The sequence below is a fragment of the Pteropus medius genome, unplaced genomic scaffold (assembly GCF_902729225.1).
Source record: "Pteropus medius unplaced genomic scaffold, Ma_sr-lr_union100, whole genome shotgun sequence".
NCBI classification, from domain to species: domain Eukaryota; kingdom Metazoa; phylum Chordata; class Mammalia; order Chiroptera; family Pteropodidae; genus Pteropus; species Pteropus medius.
In genome coordinates this window covers 4,586,238-4,594,065 of record NW_024344374.1, presented here as the reverse complement: position 1 = coordinate 4,594,065, position 7,828 = coordinate 4,586,238, and the positions used below count along the sequence as shown (strand labels likewise).

The following is a 7,828-nucleotide window of genomic DNA, read 5'->3' as shown; positions in this document are numbered from 1 at the left end:
TAAATCTAATGATTCTTAACCTTGGGTAAAATTTAGGGTTCATGAACTTACATAGGAAAATAATTACATATCTTACATAGGAAAATAATTACTGATCTCTAACTGAAATTTAGTATTTCTTTTGATTATGAATGTAGGTAACAAACCACTGTAGGATTAGCAGTACCTGTGACTTGGTCACCAATAAGAACCACAATTATTTTCACGTTATAATTGTTACAGATAAGTTGAAATAACTATTACACTCATCACAACTTTGAAATTAGTTATTTGGTCTATGGCCACGCTACTCTGAACACGCCCGATCCGTCTGATCTCGGAAGTTAAGCAGGGTCAGGCCTGGTTAGTACCTGGATGGGAGACCACCTAGGAAGACCAGGTGCTGTAGGTGTAAAAAACAAAAAAAAAGCTGGAATTAGTTATTTGATATGCTGCTAGACTTGGTACTTAAAGCATGAATAAAAAGTACATGCCTTACTAAGTCACAAATTTGCTTTATAATATTTTAATAACTATATTTCAGTATAATTGTTTTTAAATTTTGTAATCCTATATATTTTATAGGATTCTTTTAAGGAACTCATAGGCTTCATCTGTGGCACAATAAAAAAGTTTAAGGACTCTTGATCTATGCTCTGATAGTAGTTATTCTTAACACACATTTGAGTTCTTTCTCTGAGGTGTTGTTCAAAGCCAGGCTGAGCTTAATTGTGCATGGACTATTTGCCTGCTGTGGAATCGTGTTGGGAGAAAGTGAGAGAGCACATGTCTGTGGACTCCTGTGTGACTGTCCTGCTCTCATCGCCCATGAGAGAAAGTGGACCCATCTACAAGAAAGTCTGGGCCTGTCTGAATGTATGCCTTGGCTTCCTTTACAGAGAATATAGTTTAAACAAAAAGAACAAACTAACCAAAAACAGACTCACAAATATAGAGGACAATCTGGGGATAGCCATAGGGGAGGGGTTGGGGGATTGGGAGAATGGGATGAAGGGTTAAAGAAATGCAAATTAGTAGCTGATCGATGGTCACGGGGATGGGGAGCAGGGCATAGGGAATGTATTGACTAGGTAAACAGCCAGAGGAAAGAAAAAGTAATTGGGGGGATCATTTTATAAACTATATAAATGTCTAACCAATGTTACTGTATACTTGAAACTAATAAAATAAAATTTAAAAAAAAAAACCATAATCTGTACCATTTGAATTAAAAACAAACATACTCATTGCAGATAGGAAGGAATTGACTCAGCAGATCCAGGTGTAGCCAAAAGCACCTGGGAATCTTGGTGGACTATAAAGCAAATGTGACTCATGGATGAAAATTGGTTAGTTCCCAGAACAAATGTCAATAAAATATAAAATAACATGAGCATCTAAGAGTTGAAAAAAAATCTCTCTTGCATGAATCTAAAGAGATAGGATTAATATTCCATTTTATAGATAAACAATTCAGAATGATTTGAGAAGACTTTACCAGGTCACACAGATAGTAAGTGAAGCATCCTGTCAAACATAATTAGAGGATTGAATCTATATTATAGTTTTTCCACGTCCACTCACAACACTTCTTATTACAAAGAACATCTTCTTGCCTAAGAGTAATGAAACACTCGAGCAATCAACCAAAGGAGTTTCTTTACCCTTCCAGGGGGGCATTTTTAAAATGTGGGTCCAGTTGCAATGGAGAACACTTACCACCTCTGAGCTCACAAACCTGGAGACTAGGCTAAACCAGATTACCTTTGAGCTTTAGAATTCTATGCTTTGGGGTTGCTCTGGATCTCCCAGTGGGGTATGAAAAAGCCAAATATAATTAGTATAGATCACACTCCAGTGGCACCTGAAGCCCGGAAGTTCCTTTATTTTCCAAAGATCATATAAGTCAGAGTTTCCAAAGGCAAAACTTGGTGCCAGAAACCCAAGGTACACATAGTTTCCTTCCCTAAGAGAAAAATAATTTACTTACACCTAGTAACGCGCAAGGTCCATATCCATGAAACAGAAGAGAATAGGTCATCTGACTGGTTACGGAGCCAAATCTAAGCTCTTCACATCACTTCTTATCCTACACACTGACTGTTTCCATTACTATATACCACTAGTCTCTTATATAATATCTTTGCTCTTCTCACTTCTAAAGCAGCTGTCTTTGAGAATGTCTTCCCTCTAATCTGGTACAGCTACAAAATGAAAACATTTTCACTTAAGTTAGTGCTGTCTACAGAAAGCTCTCCATAGCCACAGCTTAGTGATAAGCAATCTTGAATATTTGTGGGAAGAAACACCAACAGAAAGCTAATATAGTTCCAGACACTTAGAGATCTTATCTCTAATACACACTTAGTAGGCTTTTTGGTGCATGGAGATTTTGAAAACGATGCTCCAGAGGTGAGAAGGGGCTTCTCTAATCAGATCTTCCAGGGCAGCTCTAAGCCCTAAACATGAATCCGCCTTGGACATATTGCATTTCTCAGAGTTCTCACCTCAAAAAGCTTTACACATTGAATCTTACACTTAGATAAAATATTCAAAGCAAACACATTATTACTCACTGAAAAAAAAAGTATTGATTGTCAGACACATGAATTAGCATCTATACTTATCAAGCCAAACCATCAGCAGTAAAATTAAATTTTGGCTTACCTCTAGCCAGAAAAAAAAAGAAAAGAAAAAAAGGCACAATAACATTTGGGCCAGCAATGATTTCCTCTTCCCAGAACTTTAATTTCCTCTGTCCACACCTTGTTTCTGCTGGGCATTAGGAAGGCTCATTGATTATCTCTCCTTGATAAGTATGTGCCTCAAGAAATGACATCTATTTGAAAATCTTAATGATTATAAATGAAACCCAATGTTATCAGTATCTAGTATCAAGTGCTTTACTTCTTTCATATTGAGTATAAAGCATGGTAAACAAGGAGAAAGAAAACCAAAAAGAGATAATTTTTTTTTATCCATTCTGAAATGAAATGCAGATCATGTTTATTTCAGAGGTTTTAAGAGGAACAAAGATTAAGGGTGAAATATTGGACAGATGTAATTTGAGGGACTATTTTAGTGTAAGTAACAGGATTTATGAAAGTAGTCAGAATCTTTTAAGTATTTAATAGCTATTAAATGTCCCTTGCTAAGACTTCATTCTATGAAAGGTGATGCACACAGTTGTTTTGTCATCCACTTTCAGTGGGGGCCTTATGAGGAAATTTCTATGAAACCTGCTTATGTATTTATTATGGAAACGTAGAGCATCCATGAGAGAAATTTCTCTCTAGCCTCAGTACTAAGAAAAACTGTTTTCTCCTAAGTAACAAGTTTGTTTTCATTACTTAGGCATTTCGAATCCAGTAACCAATTGTTTTTCCGGCTTTGTTCCGGCCACTGGCAAGCTTAGAGCCAAATGTGCAGACCACCTTCAGCAACTGAACAGAACAAAGGGATATGCATTTGCTGTGGATTTATCCTGCTCAGCTCTAATCTACATTCCCAAACCTAATTTTCCTTTTTCTTTTGGTTTTATTATCCATTTCTTTTTACCCAATTGTATTATTAAAATAAATAAAAAATACTTATTAAAATAAATCATCTCAAAGCCTTTTCAGAATGAAGCAGCTTCTACTAGGTTGCTCCATTAATGTAGTTTGTGTCAATGATTGCATGCTGTAGGTAAGGGCTTGAGGTAGAAGAGATCTCTATTTTTAAATGTAGGACAAAGCCAACTCCAACCTTAGTACAGCAAGAATCTTATGGCCAAGTCCAACCTTATGTTAAAGACGTCTATGATCCCTATGGCAACATAATTTCACTTAAGAACTAAAAGATCCAAAAATCTCTAAATTGAGTCTCATGAACCAGAGTAGGTGGTTTGACAATCAATTTTTTTGTTCCTCTCTAGGTCCATCCACTGGGAACTAGCTTATGCTGATACATATAAATGATTGAATACATAAACAAGGGAGAAAAGATAAGTCCCTCATAAAGAAGAATTCCAAATAAATTATCCAGATACAGCAGGTTCTCGAATAATGTCATTTTGTTATAGTATTGATGAGATGCCATAGGAACTTTACTCTTGTTTATATCTATTAGCTTACAGTAAAATTGATTTCATTATATATTGTTTTGCTTAAAGTCACCGAACCTATCAACAACGTTAAGTGAGAACTTGCTGTATTCTCTCCCTCGAGGAGGTGCTGCTTAACTCCCAGAAAAGGAGAAAAAGTAATTTTACAGTTTTACTTGGCAAACACTACCCAGTAAGGTGATTGAAGTTAACATCATCAGTGATAAATCGTGTTGACCGTGTGTAGCCCTGAGATGGTGTGATGAGACTGGCACTTTATTTCTGAGGTCTTCCTCCTACAAAGCTATAACCCCACTCTAACCAAGAGAAAAACATCAGACAAACCCAAATTGAGGGAACTTCTGCAAAATACCTGACCAATATTCCTCTCAACTGTCAAGATAATAAAAAAACAGGGCAAGTCTGAAAAATTGTCACAGACCAGGGGAAGCTTTAGGAAGCATGATGAGTAACTGTAATGTGATATTCTGGATGAGATCTTGAAACATAAAAAGGACATTAAGGAAAAACCAGTGAAATCTGTATCAGTATGGAGTTTAGATAATAATGATACACCAATGTTGGTTCTTTGGTTGTGACAAATGTACACTACTAATGGAAGATGTTAACAATATAAGGAACTAGATAAGGGGAATATATAAACTCTGAACTATCTTTGTAATCTTTATATAAATCTAAAACTATTTGTAAACTTAAAATTATCTAAATTTTAAAAGTGTAAAAATATGATCAGAGTCTCGATGACTTGTGGAATAATATCAAGCACTTTACTCTATGAATAATTAAAATAACAAAAGGAAAGGATAGAGAGAATGAAGTAGAAAAAGTATTGGAAAAAATATATGCTGAGAATTCTTTAGAACCCCAAGCAGGAAATATTACAAGAAAAATACATGTAGGCACATTATAGTCAAACTACTGAAAACCAAGAAAAAGAAAATCTTAGAAGCAACCAAAGGAAAAAAAAGAAATATTACATACAGGGGAACAATAATAAAAATGATGACTGATTTTTATCAGAAATATTGAAAATTAAAGACAGTAGATTGACATCTTTAAAGTACTAAAAGAAAAAACTGTCAACCTAGAATTCTATATCCAGCAAAATATTCTTCAAAAATGAAGGCAAAATAAAGACATTCTCAGATAAACAAAAACAGAGGAATTCGTCACCAGCATAAACATGCTATATAAAAACTTACTAAAGGAATTTCTTCAGGCTTAAGGAAAATGATACCAGATGGTATCCCATGAATCAAAAAAAGAAATCACACGAGAAATTGAAAATATTTTAAATTAAATGGTAATAAAAATACAACAAATCAAAATATGTGGCAAGCGGCTAGTACAATATTAATATTTGAAAAGAAGTTATGTTTAATGACCTAACATTTAATTTTAAGATGCTGGAAAAAATAAGTACAGAGCACATATAATAAAAGAAATAAAGTAATAGAAATCAATAAAATAGAAAAGCAAACAACAGAGAACACAATAACCAAAAGTTGGTACTTTGAAAAGATTAACAACATCAATAAATTCTTATAAAAACTAATCAAGGAAAAAGAAAGAAAACTCAAATAAAAAATATCAGGAATGACATTAGGAACATCACTATAAATTACTGGACACAATAAAAAGATGATAAGAGAATATTATGAAAGGCTTTAGGTTGATAGACTTAATAACTTAGATGATTGGACAAATTCCTTAGAAAATGCAAGTTACTGAAAATAACACAAAAAGAAATTAAAAATCTGACTACTCCTGCATCTTTTAAAGAAATGGAATTTGTAATTAAAAACCTTCCAATCAAGAAAAACTCAGCCCATAAAATTCCACTGGCAAATTCTATCAAACATTTAAGAAATACTGCTACTATTACATAAATTCTTCGAGAAAATAGAGGAAAAAACACCCTTCCCTGCTAGTTTTATGACATCAACATAACACTGGCATTAAAACCTGACAAGGGCATTACAAGAAAAGAAAATTACAAGCAATATATTTCATGAATAGAGATGCAAAAACCTCAACAAAATATTAGCAGAGGGAATCCATATGATTGTCTCGTTTGGTCTAGAAAAACAATATTTGACAAATTTAATAGCTGTTCATTTAAAAAACAACACTGTCGGCACAGTGGGAACATCTTGAATTTGATACAAGGAATCTATTTAAAGCTTACAACTAATAATGGTGAAAATGACAAATTGTTTACCCTCCCCAAATGTAGACCTTACAACTAATAATGGTGAAAATGACAAATTGCTTACCCTCCCCAAATGTAGACCTATTCATAAGCTTAGCCTCTAACTGTAGGTGAGTTTTCTTAATCAATTTCAAGCCTGAGTTTCCACGTCAGTATTGGGCAGACTTTAGGCAATATTACCTTTGATGTCTGGTTTATGCTTTTCTATTCTAATGATCTTTTATTCTATGAATCAAAAGCAACGTCAGCCTAAGCTTTGAGAGTATCAAGGTAGATCCCTAGCTGTTGATGTTCATGTGAAACCTGCATCTTAGGATGCAGGGTCTAGAGATATGGCTTAAGACATGATGAGAGACGGATGTGGGCAACAGAAGTGGAACATAGCTCCTATTAGGTTCCAGGATGACGTCATCAGGATGGCGATATAGGAGACCTCAGCCTCCATTCCCCGACACAGATCAACAATTAGACAGCTATCCATGAACAAAACAATTCTGGGAAAGCTCATGAGTTTAATTAAGACACTTCGGTAACATAGTGGAATGAATATACCCCTACAAAAAATGAAAGGAAGAACAGCTTAATTTGCCTGCATCATCTAATCCCCCAAATTGGCACTACCCAAAGCCAAGAGAGAACTCCCCAGATAGAAAGGGTTTCCCTCACTGAGAAAGAGAGAGTGGCATGAACGACCAGCTTCCTCAGCCTTTCAGAGCACTATATGAAGGACCTACGTGGGTTTTGCCCCACCCAGAGACCAGTAAAGCTCAAACGTATAGAGCCAACTAGGAACAAGGAAGAAAAGCTACCAATATCAGCCATACGGTGGGAGTGACCACAGTTCCCAGTGACCTGCTCTACAGATGATCCCAGCAGCTTTCACCACTGAAGAAAGCAACAGCCACCAAGGATATCCAGCAGGTTTCACTGATTTTTTTCCCTACAGGTTTTTGCGTTTACAGATGCCACTTGAGTCCCTCCCTGCTCACTCTCCCACGCTTTACCCTTACCCCTACCCACCACCCAAAGCCCAGGAGCTGCTTAGCAGCCAGTCTCAGACTCTGTGACTATGCAAGGCAGACCAGTCTCCTGAAGTGAGCAACTTTAGGCAGAAGGTGACAAGGGCCAAAGATTTTCCATCAACTTAGGGATTTCGGCCTTAGGAATCCTTTTATATTTCCTAAGAATGAATGGGAGAAAAGGGAATTTATCAAAATAAGACAGATATACATATCTGAAGAGTGCCATTTTAGGAGGCCTTAAAAAGTAGTGTCACACACACACACACACACACACACACACACATCTAATCTTTGTTTTTCCAGGGCATGACACTCCCCATCTTCCTGCACTGAGGCCATCTGTACCTTGATATAATAAAATGCTTCTAATTTCAAGACCTGGAGGGAAACTAACAGGAGGGCACATTATGCAGCTGCCAACTGCTGGGGGAGGACACACTGAGAGCCCTTAACAACTGTGCTTTAATTCACCCAAATGTAATTAGGTTTGGAGAGCCATCATTTTATTAA

At 35.9% G+C, this 7,828-nt stretch overlaps 1 pseudogene; it reads left to right on the top strand.

The window, feature by feature from the left end:
* Nucleotides 1-273: 273 nt before the first annotated feature.
* Nucleotides 274-391, top strand: LOC120608788 (uncharacterized; annotated as a pseudogene).
* Nucleotides 392-7,828: the final 7,437 nt, after the last annotated feature.